The sequence below is a fragment of the Ictidomys tridecemlineatus genome, chromosome 6 (genome assembly GCF_052094955.1).
Source record: "Ictidomys tridecemlineatus isolate mIctTri1 chromosome 6, mIctTri1.hap1, whole genome shotgun sequence".
Classification (NCBI taxonomy): domain Eukaryota; kingdom Metazoa; phylum Chordata; class Mammalia; order Rodentia; family Sciuridae; genus Ictidomys; species Ictidomys tridecemlineatus.
This window is the reverse complement of record NC_135482.1, coordinates 148,591,634-148,610,942: the sequence shown is the minus strand read 5'-3', so window position 1 is coordinate 148,610,942 and position 19,309 is coordinate 148,591,634. Positions and strand designations below refer to the sequence as shown.

At 32.8% G+C, this 19,309-nt stretch overlaps 2 pseudogenes; both read left to right on the top strand.

Moving 5' to 3' along the window:
- Positions 1 to 641: 641 nt before the first annotated feature.
- Positions 642 to 18,399, top strand: LOC101975546 (tudor domain-containing protein 3-like; annotated as a pseudogene).
- Positions 18,400 to 18,471: 72 nt separating this feature from the next.
- Positions 18,472 to 18,943, top strand: LOC144365115 (tudor domain-containing protein 3 pseudogene; annotated as a pseudogene).
- Positions 18,944 to 19,309: the final 366 nt, after the last annotated feature.

Here is a 19,309-nt window from a genome sequence, read left to right as displayed (position 1 = left end):
ATATTATGACATATTATGGCATAATATGGAAACTAAGCCCTTATTTGCAAAAGCAAACTTACCTTTTCTTATGATTAGTCTAAACTGTTTGAAATCTAAAATTATTTTATATGATTACCCAAAAATGAAACTTAGACCTCTTGTTTCAATATATGTATGCCCTGAGGAGTTTCAGAGGACCACATTTTTGAATAAGTTTTAATTTTATTTACTGATTAAATTATTAAAAAGTTACTTTAGCTGGGCATGGTGGTGCATGCTTGTAAGCCCAGGGGCTCCCAAGGCTGAGGCAGGAGGAGTATAAGTTCAAGGCCAGCCTCAGCAATTTAGCAAGGCCCTAAGCAACTTAGTGAGTGAAATCTTGTTTCAAAATAAAAAATCAAAAAGGTTGGGCATGAAGCTCAGTGGTAGAGCAGTCCTGGGTTAATCCCCAGTACACCCCCCCCACCAAATACTTTAATCAGTTTTCTACCTTTTTTTTCTTCTTATATAAGTTTTTGTGATTTTATTTTTGTGGAATCTCAGCTATTATAAAAGATACAAATATTTCTTTTGAAGAAATACTAATGAAAACTTTAATCTCTTTTGAAATTACTGAATTATTTTACTTATTTTACCAGAAATATCTATCTCATGTCTGACTGGATTACCGAGAACTTGATTGGAGAAAGGTGTTGCAAGTTACAATGCTTGTTAAACCTACAAATGGTAATAATGAATTTAATAAGCAAAGGACTGTCACTATTGCATAAGTTGCAAAGAGTAAAGAAGTAAGAAATTAAATAGTCATAGATTTCTCTTATGTATTATCATTATTTTCTATGTTCATTACTCATGGTTATTATTGCCTTTTCAGGAAAAGACAATATTCAGACAATATTTCAACTATTCAGGAAATCCTTGACAACATCCTTCTTGCATAATCCATAATGGGGTCTTAAGTGTACACATATTATTCATTTGTTCTTTTTTTCCAAATCTCCTTTGCAATTCCAGGAAATTTTTTCTTGCTAGCTAATTGCCTTTATTCTCCTTCTTCCTTTTCTTCTTAACAGTATAACAACTGACCCCAATACTTTTTCTGTAGCAGAGAATTTCTTGTTGTTGATTGAGCTAGTTACCATTTTACAGGGTAATTTTCTCATATAATAACAGCTTCTGAGAAATAGTAACTTACAAGGATAATTCAATGGATCAGCATCAACATTTTGTTTTTCAGTTTTCTTTCTTAATTATAGAAAAAGTAATTTTTTCTTTGGGATATATATGTATTTATACAAACACACATACATACACTCCATTTTACATTATTGTTAGCCAAGGCTTCTCTTTTAATTGTTTTGAATTTATTGCTAATTTGGAATGTGTTTTCTCTAGTTATTGGTTTTTAGCCTTGGATAAGAAATTTAAACTTATGAGTTGGTCCTCTAGACTTTTCTTACCAGTGAGATTGAAATAGTTTCCTTTATTCAAAAACCATAATGAAGCTTAGCTAACAGCTGCTTTCCTATTTAACTTTCAAGTTTAAGTAGAAGACTTGTGGACATTTAGTTGTTCTTCCTTCAGCGTCTTTCTAGCGTCTGTCTAGAATAGGAGATGAAAGTATAAGCTTTGGAATCAGATGTCCTGGAAGCACATCTTGATGATAATCTTGAACTAAGTACTTAGCTTTTGTACCCCGACACTCTTCATCTATATGAAATTCAGGAACAATAGTGGTACCTACTTCATATGGTTACTGTGAAAATTAAAACAGACAATTTTTAAGATGTTTAGAACTACTACTATTACTGGCATAGATCATGACACTTCTTTCCTCAAAGCTCTCAATAAACATGTTTGAAAATTACAAAATAACATTTTTATTTTTAGAGATGGACAGATTTAATAACTTCTCAACTTACATAACAGAGAGTTGGTGGAGATTTAAAACTAAATAACTAGAGAGTTGCCTAAGGTTACCCAGTAAGGATTTTAGGACTAATCCATGCATACTATAGAAGATCTGTATCATAAATAATATAAACATATAAAATAAGTAACTTGCAGGTTGCAATTTTGAGTGTAATAGTCTGATTAGGCCTCAAGTTAGTGAGATTTGAGCCAAGATTTGAAAGAGATAAGAGAATTATTTGTGCAATTACTGAGGAAGAGTGGTCCAGGGAGAGGAAAAGCCATTGCAAAGGCTATAAAGCAGAAACATATGTTCAAGGCAAGCAAGGGAGCCTGTGGAATTGGCAAAGGGATATAAAGTAGAAGAGTGAAGAGAGAAGGTGATCCATCAGCTTAAATTGGTCCCTGCAAACCATTGTAAAGACCATAATCAGAGAGAATATGGGGAACCTTTATTCAGAGAAAAATGGGGAGCTTTTTGAAGGTTTTGAGCACAGCAATAGCATCAACAGACCTACATTTTAGAAGGTTAATTCTGGCTGTTCTGTTCAGACGAGGCTGTAGAGGAGGAGGATTGGAATTAGATGAGTTAGATTACTGAACTAATCCAGTTACATTTCAACTTTAGAGGGTGGATGAAAGAAGTTGAACCAGCCAAGCTGTGATCAATAGTATGGGACAAAACCAAGAGAATGCAGAAAATGTATCAGTTTTTTTTTTTTTAAAGTAAGAAAATGAAGCAAGATAACAGTAACAACAAAGAGAAAGGTATTGGAGGATCAAGAAGTGAGGGAAATGTATAAGATAGTGGTATAGAATGGGAGAGTAGATGGGTTAGGGAAATACACAATAAGATTGCTAGGTAGTCCCCTTGAATTTCACAGTCATGATGATTCCACATATACCTCACTCACATTGTGAACAAGATGATGTAGTTGATAAAAGTCAATACCAGTTACATAGTGGGTAATATCTAAGTTGTGATGGTTCTAGATTTTATGATTTTTGAGTAACAATTTTAAAGAAGTGAAAAGCAATTCTGAAAGTGCTTTTATCCTCTTCCTGAATTCATAAAAAGAAAAAGCACTTTTGGAATTATGTAATATAAATTTCAGAAATATATTTCATTTGGGATAGGTCAGACTCCAGACTTTTCAGGTAACTATGTTCTAGAGTATTAACCAAAATAATAAATACTATATGTTATTGAGTGTTTTTCCTGTGCTAGTTACCAAGATAATCACTTTCTATTGAGGATGTCATTTAATCCTCTCAATGTAGTTTTTTCTTATAACTCTTTTAAGAATGGAAAATCTGAGACTCAGTGGAAGGTGAAAGTTAAGTGATTTGTCTGAGAACAGGAACTAGTAAATGGCTGAGCAAGGATTAGTACAAGCCCTGTCTAGCTAGTCTAAAGTCTGGGTACTTAACTATGATAAATTGTCTCCTATCTGATAAACTTTGTATCACATCAACATAAATCCTCATTTTTCCTTACAGTTAAACTAGTAATGATTATCAAGACATTTTATTTATTTATTTATTATTTATTTATTTGGGTCTCTCTGGATTGCTGAGGCTGCTCTTGAATTTTTGGGCTTAAGTAATCTTCTGCCTCAGCCTCTAAAGTAGCTGGGACCACAGGTGTGTACCAGCATACCTGTCTTCAAATCTATTATTTTGATGAAATTCCATAAACCCCAAATTGAATGACTTCATTAATGAGTCTTTGGTCTTTGAAGATATGATTTTAATTTTGTTTTAAATTAAATATTATTCAGCATCAATTACCCAACAGAGATAATTAATTTGTTATCTTTTAATGTTCATCTAACATGACTTTTCTGTTTTTCAGGTTTCACTTTTTATGTGATTTTAAATAATTTTCCAATGTTATATACATTTATATCTAAGATGCTTTCTTACTGTAATCATTTTGAAACAGTTTTAAATATTGATAATTATCTCTAATAAAAAATATAACAAAGTTTTCATTTCCATTTTTATTAAAGCTATCAAAACTATAAAATATTATCTAACCATATGTTTAAATTACTGCTGTACAAGAAGAATGCTTTTCACATATGAATTTGTATCTTTCCAATACAAAGTTCTTTGTGGTCGTCTTTTCATAATAGTTTTGAAAAGACAAAAATTAGATCAAGTTTTCAAATTTATTCATATATAGTTTTAAAAATAAGTCAGACAAAATAAGAAATATAGACTTAAAAGACTTTGTATGTATGACTAATGTAAATAAAAATTAGTAGTTTTAATACAGCATTCAATTTTACATTATTTGTTTACTCTCTAAGATTAAAGAATCATAATACTAGACAATGGACATAATTTAACTGAGTCCTACACAGGTTTAGAACCTTGCTAAGGATAATCTTGCTTTGTAGATGGGTTTAAAACCTAGGTTCAATATATCAGTCATATAGTTATCCTAGAATCATTCTGATAACTAATCATTATAATCCTTATTTTGTTTCTTTTATGTTGATGTACCTTTAAGTTTATTTTGATGACTTGCCTTGAAGAGACTTAAAGACTATAATCCTGTAAAGTGTGTATCGCTTGACCTGGACTTGTGAGGAGAAAGGATGGCTAGTATTTATCTGTGATCTGTGCTCTTTAAAAAGAATAAGCTATTTCATTTTTTCATCTAAAATCTAATTTAGCAACCTTTAATTACTTAATTTTTTCACATATTTTAGTAATAACTTTTGTTTTTTAAGGATATTTTTAAATGCTATTTACTTACATCTGTTTTATGTTTCTCTTATACTAAAGACCAAGACACTTGGAGGAGGTGGCAGTGGTGCCAGCAGTAATCTCAATATGAGCGATGTTGGCAAATGAAACAGGAAAGTTTTACAGAAAGAAAAATGAACTAAATCAGAGGGGAAACAGGTGTCTATGGAGAGCTGGTAAGATTAAAGAATCAATCACAAAATTAATATTTGTTACTAATAGCCTCAACTTGTCTTTGAGTTTTTGGAGAGGCGCTATATAAATTGTGTTTCCTCTCTTCTATGGAGGAGTATCAAATTTTTCCATTTTTTAACCATGAAAAATGTTTACTGGGTAATTTTCTTTTCACTATATTAGTTTAAAAGGGTTTACCTAAGGGCTGGAGATGTGGCTCAAGTGGTAGCTCGCTCACCTGGCATGCGTGGGGCGCTGGGTTCCATCCTCAGCACCACATAAAAATAAAATAAAAATGTCGTGTCCACCAAAAACTAAAAAAGTAAATATTAAAAAATTCTCTCTCTCTCTCTCTCTCTCTCTCTCTCTCTCTCTCTCTCTCTTTCTCTCTCTCTCTCTCTCTCTCTCTCTCTCTCTCTTAAAAAAGGGTTTATTATATATTCTGAGATTTTCTTTTTTAGTTTTACATTTGCACTGGAACTTGCTAAATTAGAGAGTACTCAAGGCACAATAGATTTTCATACAGATTCTTCCTTGACTATTAGTATGAACAAATAGTAAGTGAATATTGTATTCCTATGATTTTTCCCCATAAATATGAAATGTAATTTTGAGTTAGAAGACAGTAAATAGCAAAATGCATACCTCAGTTTATTTACAGATTGTCAACATAGCTTTCTATTTCTTCCTTACAGGTTGTTGAGAAGGCACTGAAGCATATAACAGAAATTGGCTTCAGTAAGGCAGCATCCAGGCAAGCGCTATATGGTTAATGGCAACAACTTAGAAGCAGTGTACTTCTTAACAGCAATAAACAGAAACCTGTTCTGAATGTGTCTCCAAGAGGTATAACTTATTAGGCAGTGTGCCAGGTATTATTATTTACCTTTCAGAATGATAATATATGTTATCAAAAGAGACTGAGTTTTATCACTATGAGGGCTCTAACTTTGTGTGGCATGGTAATGGCAAAGTGAGCTCGGGACCATAGAGATGTTTGCATCTCTATATAAACTATGTCTAACTCTGCCTTATTTAATAGGGTTAAGTGTGACATAAAGTGACCAGTTCTATTAATTATTTCTAGAAGTATGCCACTTTTATAAATGACTAAACAGTCTGGACAATTTTTAAAATTAATAGGAAAACACATTTTATTTGGTGTTATTTTTAAATTATTTTATGGCAAAAGGTATTATACGATTTTTCAAGTCCCCTTCTTAATATCTTTTTTAAAAATGTTGTGGTTACAATGGAATTTCACTCAGGTATAAAGAAGAATGAAATTATATTATTTGCTGATAAATGAATGTAATTGAAGAACATTATGCTAAGTAAAATAAGCTACTCAAAAAACCTAGGGTTGAATGTTTTCTCTCAGGTGGAAGCTAGACGGTGGTGGCAAGGGGAGAGAGAAATAATTTTAAAAAGCAGGGGAAATTTCATAAAAAGAGACAGGAGATCACTGGAATAGAAGGGGATCAAGAGGGGGGGAGGAAGGAAGGGCATGGGGAAGTGCTGGGAATGAAATCTACCAAACTATGCTGTGCCTATGTATGAATTTACCACAATGAAACCCACATTATGTATATAAATTATGTATAATTATAATGCAGTAATTAAAATAACAATAACAGTCCAGATTTGGTGTGCATACCTGTAATGCCAGCAGCTCAGGAGGCTAAGGCAGGAGGATTCTGAGTTCAAAGCCAGCCTCAACAAAAGTGAGGTGCTAAGCAACTCAATGAAACCCTGTCTCTAAATATAATACAAAATAGGGCTGGGATGTGGCTCAGTGATCGAGTGCCCCTGAGTTCAATCCCTGGTACCAAAAAGAAAAAGAAAAAAAAAAACCAATAACAGGAGGGAGATAAGCAGAGTAGAGCAAGCAGGTCTGTGGATGGAGGAGAGGAAGGAAAGGAAAGGTACTGGGAAATGAGATTGATCAAATGATGTGGGTGTGTGAATATAACACAAAGAATCCCATTATTATTTATAATTACAATGTATCAACAAAAATAAAAATAAAATAAAATTCCACTATTAAAGAAAATAGTAAGATGATTTTTTCCTTAGAATATAATTTACATAAGCAAATTCAAATTTCTAGGTAGCTCATTTAGAGGATTAATTCATTAATTCTCACGTTTTTAATTCTATGAGCATAATAATTGTTTTGAAGTAAGTAGTATATTTGTTGCTCAGTTTAAGTTTGTATGGATGTTCCACATCTGGGAAAATGGCACCAAATGGACTGAAAGTACTATTTAATATAAAAGAGAAATAAATATAAAAAAGAGAAATAAATATAAAATCCTGCTTAAAATGAACACTGATTATATTTCAATGATTTTCACCTTCCATTTTACATATATGATATATAAATATACACAGACATATATACATGCACATACATACACACACATATATGTGTATGTCTGCCTGTCTTACTTTTAAGATAGAGGAAAAGGCAGAGATATGGAGTAAGATGTGAAGATGAAGAAGACCTGGAAAATACAAGGCCGTGAGCACCTAGCACATTTGATTTCCTGGAATCTAAAATGGGGACTTTGGATGTAGAAGGTAGGCTAACTTAAAGTAGATTTCTTTTTTTAAATAGGTTTCTTTTTATAGGCCATTTTTTATTTGGGATTATACAAACAGGTTAAAGCAGCTGATGATATGAACTTCTATTCTGAGTGTTTAAAAACTTATTTAGTGCATTTTGTATTTGACAAAAGCACAGAAGAATGCCCCCTGATTGTATGGTGAGTAATTCCACCAAATGACTTCTCCCAACTTTACTCCTAATAAGTGACAGATTTAGCTGTGTAGACAAATTATTATTTTAGAAAGCTTATTAAATAATGTTACATAACTTATTTTGATTGTAAGATTGGTCTCTATTCTATCTTTACATATTATATGTTGTATAAAAATGTTCACACAGTGAGAAAATATAATGTATTTCTTAATGTGATACACTTCAGTGAGTAATATAAATACTGAAAAAGTAAGTATGTTAACTATATGGCTTTTTCCTAAGAATGGATTATGGTAAGTGTTTTCTAAAGAGTAAGTTTTAAAAATATGATTCCAAAAGACTAAGTAAATATACTTTTAAATTCAGTTTTCACTTTAAGTTATATTTTAAATTCAGCCAAATAAGTATGGAGATTATATGCTTTTTCTTTTTCTTTTTTAATTTATTTTTTAGTTGTAGTTGGACACAATACCTTTATTTTACTTATTTATTTTTATGTGGTGCTGAGGATTGTACCCAGGGCCTCGCACCTGCTAGTTTAGCACTCTACTGCTGAGCCACAACCCCAACTTCTTTTTTTTTTTTTTTGGCCTTTGTTTTCCCCAGTTTATTACTATTACATTATACCTGTCTTGCCATATCAGATTTCTCCACAACTCTCTAATCCTCATCAAACTTACTATGAAAAATATTCAGGTTTAACTGTTTCTTCAGGTCTTCATTTTCTTATAGATGCTCCAGTGTCAAGCAAAACTTATATTATGCACACTTTTCTGTATCTTTCTTTTTTTCTTTCTTTTTTTATTAATTAATTAATTTATTTTAATTAGGTATATATGACAGCAGAATGCATTTTGATTCATTGTACACAATTGCAGCACAACTTTGCATTTCTCTGGTTGTACAGGATGTAGCATTGCACCATATGTGCAGTCATACATGTACCTAGGGTAATGATGCCCATCTCATTCAACCATATTTCCTGTCACCAAGCCTCCTCCCCTTTGCCCAAAATTCCTCCATTATTTCCAGACCCTCCCACCCCCTGCGGCGCCCCTGCCCTTTATGGATCAGCATCCACTTATCAGAGAGAACATTCAGCCTTTGACTTTTTGGGATTGGCTTACTTTGCTTAGCATGATGTTCTTCAACTCCATCCATTTACTTGCAAATACCATAATCTTATTCTCTTTTAATGCTGAGTAACATTCCATTATGTATATTAAAAAAAGATTTGAAATATTCAGATTTCATGAAAATGGAAGCTTTTTTGCTAGATTATATATAAAAAGCTACATATTGTTTGAGGAAAAAAATCTTTAGTATAGATATAAAAATATATTTTAACTTGATATAAAAATCTTAAATCTTATTTTGTGTGTGTGTGTGTGTGTGTGTGTGTGTGTGTGTGTGTGTGTGTATGTGGTTCTGGGGATTGAATTTAGGGCCTTGTGCATGAAAGGCAAGCACTCTACCAACTGAGCTATATCCCCAGGCCCAAAATCTTAAATCTTCAATATTTTTAATATAAAACTCTTCAATACAGAATTATAAGCAGTAACATGGAAGAACAATATTCTTCGTTGTAAAGCACAAAACATTAGTTTTCTATTGCTGTGTAATTAATTGCTCCAGTCAGCTTCTTAAAAAAATGCAAATTTATTATCTTGTAGTTTCTGCATATCAAGATTATAGTCTAGCCTGAGGCCCAAGGTCCTCTTACAGGATCACTAATTTTTAGCAGAATTCAAATCCTTGTGGATAGTACTGAATACCGTTTTCTTGCTTAATACTGGCTGTAGACTGCCTTCAGCTCCTACAGGCTGTCTCTCGGGTTGTTGCCACATGGATCACACTTGGGCCATAGTCATGTTTTAGCTTCTGAAAGGCCAGCAGGAGAATCTCTGTTGTGACTTCCTACGTCTCTCACTTTTTCCTGACTGTGACTTCTTGGTATTCTTGTTCCAACACCTTTTTACACTGTCTGACCCACAACTCCTTCGATTTCCTTTCATCTCCCTGACCAAGGGGTCATTTCCTTTTGACGGTTAGTGTCTCCTAAATCATAATGAATTCAAACTTGATGATTGTAACTCATCTATGATTTGATGTAGTGGTTTTGAATGGCTAGTTTACAAATACACCAACCACATTTGATTATTCTATTTAAAATAAATTCTACTATTTGGGCTGGAGTTGTGGCTCAGTGGCAGAGCACTTGCCTAACACAAGTGAGGCACTGGGTTTGATCCTCAGCACCACATTAAAAACAAACAAATAAAATAAAGGCATTGTGTTAATCTATAACTCAAAAAATATTAAAAAAACAACTTCTACTGTGCTTTTATATATTTTTCTTTCTTTTATAGTTTATACTAGTAAAGAATAAATAAACATCCTTTTTAATAAATATCTCTATGTCCCTTTAGTTTGTGATTTGTTTTATCTCACAAACTAGACATTAGGTTTCCTGGCATATATTTGTAACTTATAATAATATTTAGTCCTTCATTTCAAAAGTTTCTTAACAAAATAAGATTAGGTAGGGTTTTTTTTTTTTTTGAATGCTTAGGAAATACTTCAATCAAGCACTATTGAAACTGCTTGGTTTGCACTTTCATTGTTTTTAAATATTTGTCTGGCCTAGAACTAATACTATCAGTAGCAGTTTTTCTGCCCTAAATACTTTTTAATGATGACATCACATGGAAGAGATTCATTACAACTCAGAAGTACAAACAGCTATAAGATATATTTATACATATATAGAGAGAAGGCAGTTGTGCTTGTAGATAATTTTTATGTTCTCTTGGTCCAGGCTTTGTGGGCCCAATAAAAGTAACAGTATTGATAGGAAAATTTTGCATATGGTCACCCTTGATATGTCTTTGCCAGACTTCATTCTGTTGCTCTTTCTTTTGCTAACCTACTTATATATTTCAAGTTTGTAAATACATAGAAATGTAGTTAATAATTTAAGTGCCATATTAATTGCTTGGGAATTTGTGTGTTCTAAGATGCATATTTTAGAAATCTTAATTATTCTGAATGCATTATAAATGTTGATGCTTTCTTAGACTAGTAATATATTTAGCACTGCTATAAACATGTTTAGCATTAACTAAAGGCTACTCCAAAGGACTTACTTTTTTGAGAATTAGTCTCTATAAAGTGTCACGAAAAGAGATTGTGTAGGTGATTCTTCTTTTTTACACTACTGGGAATCAAACTAGGAGTGTTTTTACCCCTGAGCTACATCTCCATCTAGTGTGTGTGTGTGTGTGTGTATGTGTGTGTGTGTGTGTGTGTGTGTGTGAGAGAGAGAGAGAGAGAGAGAGAGAGAGAGAGAGAGAGAGAGAGAGAGAGAGAGGAGAGAGTCTTGCTAAGTTGCAGAGGCTGCCCTTGAATTTAAAGATCCTCTTGCCTCAGCCTCTCAAGTCACTGGGATTACAGGTGCACATCACTATGCCCAATTTATGTAGGTTCTTTTGAGTTCTTTTGGGATCACAGTTTTATTAGAATGTTGTTAGAGGCACTCTTAAATTCAAATGATCCAGCTATACTTTGTTTTGAATTTTTGAAATTTTCTGGGTAGATGCCATATCTGATTTGTGTAGTGATTACATATTAACTCTACATTATGTTATATGACATACATTAAGGCATATGCTATATAATTAGTTTTTTTGGTATTTAGTTTTGTGTAAGATGGGTGTTGCTCTTCTCAAAATACTAGAATGCATGAGCCTCTTTTTTAGTTTTGCTATTCTTCTATCCCCCCAATTAATTTCCCCATCCATTCCTTAAACATTTACTAACCATAAAATAATAATTGCCATTTATTGAGCATATACTATGTGTCAGGAACTGAGGTAGGTGCTTTGTATACTCTTCATTCATTTAATCATGTGCAAATGTAAAATATATATTACTTCCATTTGCAAACAGGCTTGAAGAGATAAAATATATTACCTATAAAAAGTCAAGAACTGGGATTTGGAAACTTGTCTGATTTGTTCCCAACTCAGAAGTCATTCTTCATACTGCATGTCTAAACACTTATTTATTTTGGGAGGAAAGAGTTCAGTTTTAAAACAAGCTAAGTTTCAAAGATCAAGGAGTGTTATCAAGCAGACAGTTGAATTTAGAGATCAAATGAAGGTGGAAGAGTCAGCACAGGATATGAGAAAGCATCTCATGAGAAGGAGGAGTATGAAGAGAACGCTGAGAGATAAGGATGGAAAGTATTCACTGGGTTCCTAGATGCCAACAGTGGGCTGGTGCATGTGTCACAGCTGGCTCTTAGAGAAGACATAGAAGTGAAAAGCAGGAGATGCCTGTCTTTTAGCTTTTGCTGATTTCTGTGGTATAAGTATTCCCACCATGGCTGATTCCAGGTTATCTATAATTTAACAGCCAGTTTACACATTTTCTTGTAAGATGTTCAAGTTGGGTATAGTATACCACTGAATACAGACTTAGAAAAACAGTGAAATAGTATAGTTGAGGACAAGCTGAAGAATTGCTGTAGATGAAGTGCAATATAAACACGGAGATGGTTATTTTGAAAAGAATAGTCAAGAATGACATTTAGTATAGCATGATAGTTTCATTGTATGGGTTTGGACAGATAGGTTATTGCCTCTACCAAAATATTTTTTAAAGGTTTTATTTTATTTTTATAATACATGGAAAACATTATCATCTAATTACCACTTGTGTACATGTTCTTTTTAGAAATGGGAAATATTCCTGGTCTGTATACTTTCTAATCTCAGAATCATATAGAATATTTTTATAGAGCAAACTAATATAAATTTTGAGCTACCTAAATTTTTAGAGATAAAGTATGCTGTAATCATGATAGATAATATTCAACAACTAAAGATATTTTACCCCAAAAGTCCTGATTTATGTAATTGAAAGGAATTAGTTGAGAATTTTGAAAACAAAAGTATACACTGGTTAAATATAGACATAGAATGCTAGTGCTCTGTTTCTGCTACAATGTACATTATGTACTAATCAGTTTATACTATCATTTTGTTAGACATATCTAATTATTTGTTTTTGTTTAATTGTTAGAGCATTTCTTCTCCTTGGAGCAGCTTATATATTAGTAGATAACCTGTTGTACTGGCATACCATGATCTTTTAAGAAATACTATTCTATCCCATAAATGAACATTCCTTTGGTATTTCTTTTTAAGAATTCCCTTTATTTGAATTTTTACAACCCTTAAAAATTAGCTAAAATTTCACTAGCATGTTTTGGCATCTAAATTGTAAGAGATTTTTTAAAATCTAGTAGTAATTTAGTGTGACATTTGCAAGAACATGTATGATGGAATAATACTGAATTTAGAGTCATTATACTCATGATCCTGGAAGAAGAGCTCACAAATTTAAATTTAGTTTTTTTGCACTTGACTGATGTTTCCTGTATGACAATTTCAGTTGTTCAAATACATATTTTTTCAGTTTTTACAATTGTGATAATAAATGATGTTGTTATGTTTACTTATAATTTTCCAGTATATTTTCCTCAATAAATACAAATATTTGAATTAAAGCAAAATAACAAAAGTTATTTCTAAATTATTTTTGGCCAGTGAGTCTAGTGCTTCACATATAAGTGCCCCATTTATTAACAAGGGAACCTTGCCTGGCTTGCCTGAGTCCACCAGTGTACCTTTGGACAGATGGCATTAATGAGGGGAGGCAAAAATGATAGTGGCATGGGAATGATAGTAAATTAGCAGTGTTACATATGATTTAATAGTTCTTATGTTATTTTATGTATGTTAGAAAGTTGAAAATAATCCAATTTCAGAAGAGTTTTCTAAGAAACAAAGAAATGCGACTGATGTGCTTACTTATAGGGTTTGTTGGAAGGAAGAAAATAAGGATTTTAGGGCAACAGGAAATATAATGAATGGGCTCAGCAAAGCTGTGTCCTCATCACCTGCTTTAAATCTCCTCTATAGGAGAAAAAAAGTATCATTATGCTCATAGAGGGCTTGCACAGGTACTACTCTTCTCTTGATGTTGCTGGAAAACACAGGGACTAAGGAATATAAGAGATTTTGCTTCCACAGTGGTATGGGACAGTAGTTACAAAAGCTTTATTTTTCAATATTGTTTTTTCTTCATAAAAGCAAAGTTTATTCACTTTGAAAAGTACCAGAGAGTGGTCATTTATCCCATCTACAATATCATTTTTGGATCAACCCTGTGCTAGGCACTATGTTGGAAGAGAAATATTGGTAAACAAAACAGGTCAGGGATTCTTAGAGTCTAGCAAAGCAGAGTCTGGAGCAGTTCTGCTGTGTGCACTGTCCTGCTGGTACCAGAGCATGTAGGAAGGGTGGCTGACTCCTCTTGGTGGGGGTTGGGGGAGATGATTCTTTCAGAAAAAGTGAAATCTGCTCTGAGATTTGAGGAAAAGCCTGAGGACCTGGGACATGTTTGGGCACTGTGCAGGCATGGACATGTGTGTGAGCCTAATAAATTGAAAATGCTTGGAAAAAGACATTACTTTTACCAGAAAATGAAGCTCTGTTTTAGGGTGACTGTTAATAACTGATGAGAAAGGCAAAACTGGCTTTCTTCAAAGGACATTACAGAACATTTTTAGAGATAAAATAAAAATTAAAATTCATTGTAATAGCATGTTTAAGGTATGAAATTTGTAATATAACCATATTTCTACAATATGTTTACAGAGAAGGAAAGGGAGATGAGTTGGCTAAGTTACTCAAACCAGGTGTAGTTTCATTTAATGAAGATTTATCCAACTAGTGCTTTTTTTTTTTTTTAATCCCTAGCAAAAAAAATATATATATATATTTTATGGTAATCCTGACCTGTGTTCCAGGAGAAAATAGTGAAAATAACTCACAGTTATTAATGATTTAATGTTAGTAGCATAATGGTGGTTTTGCTTGAGGAGACGTATATGAGAGGGAGGTTAATAATGAGGCTTGGAACCTGAATAGATGGTCATTCCCTGCTCTACCTGTGCTAGTTGTGTGACCTTGGCCAAGCCTCCTCAGCTTTCTTATCTGTAAAATAGGGATATTATTGTGCCCTGAAGTAAACTCTTTCTTTTCTTTTTTTAAACTATATGAGGCATTTTCTTGGACTAGACATTTTTTCCCCTTGTATTAGAGGGACAAGCTTGGATTTGCATGCGTTTTGAGCATGGCTGGACAGGGGTATCTTTGCAGTTGTTGCTGCGCATTGCACTGTGTTTCAGAGTTCTCATGATTTGTTTATTTATAATTGCAATTATCTGCTTTACAATCCCTACTTTTAAAACTGACTTTTTTTTCTCTTTTTTATGGTGTTTTGGGTACTAAAAAACTAATTTTATGAACATTAAGTATAAGACGTATGTGTATTTTAAACTTAGTCTTCGGTTTAATGTGGGTCATAACTATGAAAGAATTTGAAAACAGGAAAACAGTACATCTTTGAATAATTAATGAAAGAAAAATGCCATATTATTATTAAAATGCCATATTATTATTAAAACTAATGTCAGTTTATGTGTGATCATTGTTTCTTGGATTTGGTGTTTTTATTACCATAAATGGATATCAATTTGGGGATATTAGAATACATAGTATTTTCCCTTTGAAATGAATAATTAATGATGATTATGTTTTTGCTTAGAATTAATGAAGCAGGTTACTAGTCCAGGACCTTTGTATGTGTTGTTCCCTTTTCTTAGACTACTCTTCTCTACTTTTATAGCATTTCTCATTATTTAGAGCTAAACTGAAACATCACTACTTCAGAGAAATTCTTTTCCTACAGTGGGATAACCCATCAGTTTTATCTTAGTCTGTTTAGTTCCTTCACAGATTTTATCAGTTCTAAGCTATGTTGTTTGTTCTATTTACTTATTTGCGGAAGTATCACAGGATAGAGAGGTGTGGGTCTTATCTACTGTTTCATAAACAGTGACTAAGAGAGTGTTGACCTATCTGTAGTCAGTGTTCAGTAACTGTCAGGAGTAGCTGAGAAAAGGAAAGAGGTAAGTAACATCTTCCTTATTGTACAGGGTCACACAGCTGCTTAGAGTTAGCACTGGGATTTAATTTTAGTGGTAATCTATATAGGCCCTATATAGATCCTTCTGAAAGTAATTTCACATATTTTATAATCGAGTCTTCACCACGATCCTGTGGTAGGTATTGTTATCTACACTTTATAGATGATGAAACTGAAAGTTTTTGTGACGTTGTCAAAGACTCGTTACTAGAAAGTAGGAGAGCAGTTTATTTGGTTTTAAGCTCAGTGTTCTTTACAGCAAGTCAGAGATAGATTTTATAAGTTTACTTTTCTTGTGTAGTACCAGACTTTTCCTGCAGTTATTTAAACTCTGTCAAAATCTACCCTAATGGGTTTTGATGCATTCCTGTCCGACTGAAGGCCAAACAGAAATAGCATGTTCATTATTAGTAAAATTATTTATTTTATTCTATTGTCTCATTTATGTCATAAATTCAATAATCGAAAATAATGTTTAAGAGTTAAATGGAATGCTTTTTCCATTTTACTCTCAGGCAGTTTTCTAAGCTTATTTATTTGTTTCAAATAATGAAGGAATTTCTTGTTTGCTTTTCTAGAACCGTACTTTTGATGCAAGAAAACTGATGTATAAGAGTCATTGAATTCATAAGTGTAGTTGTTAGATAATAGTAAAAATAATAAGGGAAAAGTTCAGAATTTTTTTTAAGTAGAGTAGATATGGAACCAAAGAATTTCAATATTGTCCTATTAATATAGTTTTCAAGCATACTCTACATACTCAGAATCTTAAATGATAGACTAGGAAGTGTCTCATTTTTTTCCTTTAGAGGAACTGAAAGCAAATTCTCCCCCACCTGCCAAACCTTGTTGGACCTTTTTCTGTATGCATTGTTATCCAGTTTCCATTTGTACTCCAGGATATTTAGTTAATGTCATGATGGCCTATTTTTTTTTGTGCCTTCTGATCATCAAAGATATCAGTGATTTTTAATTTTCTAACAATGTCTGAGGAAAAATAGTAATATGTGCTTTCTGTTGAAGTGCTCATTCCTGTCCTGCTTATGGTCACCCTGAATCTTTACTTTTGGACAAAATAAACAATGTTAGCACAATTGAAAAATCGAGAAAAATTTAATTGAATACATTTGTTAAAATAAGACATTTGCATTATATTTAAAAGTTAGACATTCTTAGGGAAAATCTCTCTAAATCTCTCTTGGCTAGTGTTTGAAATCTTACATATTTGCAAAATGTATTCTTTGTCACAATTAGTGGGTGATTTCATTGTAGAATTTTACATAGAAAATTATTTTCCTTTACTTTTAAAAGTATTTAAATTTATGAGATTGGCCTCCAGCTTTGAGTGGTTTTGTTGTGAAGTTTTAATGGGGTGCTTTGTTTTTTGCCATTTTGAGCCTTAATCTTTAACCTGTGATCTGTTTTATTACTCAGAAACTTTGAAGGTCTTTTTTATTCCTTTTACTCTAAACAATTTACCTGATATCTTTTTGCTTCTAATGGGTGTTTGGAAATGTATGGGGAGAGCTTTGGTAGTCGTCATAGTGATTGGGGACACAGGGGGAAGGTGCTTTTGGCATATAGTGTCTGGAGGTCAGTGAGATTTTCTTGTAGTGCAGGGAACAGGCTCAGCCAAATTGTCAGTGGTGCCCATCTTTGGAACTGTTTTGACTCTGGAGCAATATAAGAAAAATTATAGCCTGGAGTTGTGTCACGTCGATAATCCAAGTGACTCCTTCTGAAGCAGGAGAATTGAAAGTTCGAGGTGAACCTCAGCAACTTAGCAAGACCCTCAGCAACGTAGCAAGACTCAGTCTCAAAATAAAAAGGACTGGGATGTAACTCTGTGGCAAAGGACTCCTGAGTTCAGTCCCCACTACCAAACAAGAAAAAAAAAAAAAAAGAATACGACCTGCGTGTTGATTATGATGTATGACAAAAAAGCATTGTTCACCACAGATTAATCACTGTATTTGATGATAAATTTATACAAATACCGTCTGAACAAGAGAGGAATAAAGATGTAGCACAAATTGAAATAGAATTAAAACTATTACATGAAATATAGCCATTTAATACTATCTTTTAGTATATATTTACCACATTATTGCTTTTGGTTTAAAGTTGAACATTATCTGTTATTATTTTTGCTACTTTCCCCTGTAGTTCCAAGTAGTACCTGTTCTTAATTACTTTGATAAATGAGACCATGAATTCTTTTCTATAATAGCATATCTATTTGAAATTCAAACATCAATTCAGATCCAGAAAGATTTAAGAAGGAACATTTTCGCAAATGCTAGACTATGATTGATAATGATAGCTGTACATTTTTAAATTAGAGCAGGATTCAGAAAGGAGGCAAACAAGTGTCATGTGTGCAGTTTATATGTGTGCAGTTTCATAGCCATTTCTGAGTTAGCAATTTACAGTTCTATTTTATTAATGTTTTGGGACATGAATTACCAGAATAGCATATATAGTATAGGTAGCTACAATATAAAAATGCAAAATTGAGCAACAAATACAAACGACTTTGGATTACCCAACATTTTTTCTTGGTTCATATCATTGATTTTTCTCTAATAACAAGGATAATCATATATTAGAAATAGAGGACTCCAAGGAAGTGAAGAGTGGGAAGATGGAGGAAAATGTTAAAAGAGTAGTTCAATAATTTTGCATTAATGTGATAATTTTTGGTGTTTTACATTTCAGAACATAGTCCTCAAAATGATAGCAGGCAGTCATGAAATGAAAAAAAAACTTCTCATTTTGGAAGAGACACCCAAAATTCAAAGTTAGGTTTAGAAAGAGAGACCCCTATGCAAAGGAGATCAGGAAAAGGTCTATCTTATGCACAGGCAAAAGAAAACCCATTTCCTGAAGAATCCATAGATTATAATAACCAAAAACATGGGAGAATAGAAAACCAAACAACAGGTAACCCTGGTCATTTTTATGAGAGGAAATAATGAACAATAAATAATGAAGCTTTCAGTGGTGTAAAAATTGAAAAACATTCACCAGAGTTCTGTCTGAGGTAATAGTTTCATTGGTGTTCCACATGGAGAGACAGAAATGTCTCTGGAAGGAAGACGATTAGGACCTGTTAAGCCAGCAGGACCTGTCACTGCTATACCCTATGATGAGAAAATATTTTGCTATGGTGGGCCCCAAAGAAGATTGGGCCCAATTAAGCCAGAAAAAGTGCTAGAATCATCTATTCCTATGGAGTATGCAAAAATGTGGAAACTTGGAGATGAATGTTTTGTATTTTACTGGGACAACAACTAAGTATGGATGCGGTAAACATGTTAAGTACTAATATTACCAAATGTAACATTCTGGTGGTACCGTAGTGAAAGCCATCACACCGGACTAGGCATTTCATTCTGTAGTTTTATCTGTTTAAATTTTTAAGACAGGTTTATAGATATGTAGCTTATAAAAGAGAGGAAAAAGAAAAATATTTAATTTTTTTTTTGGTGGGTGCTTAAGCATCCTTCTCATAAGACTTGGTTACATTAGGTTTCATTTTAGCTTTCATATCAGAAAATTATTGTAAAACTTATTAAGCTTTATTTCACTTGTCATTTGCTGAATTATAAAGGTTTTTCTTTCTAGTAATATTTCATTGATTCATAAGGAAGAAAATTTGTG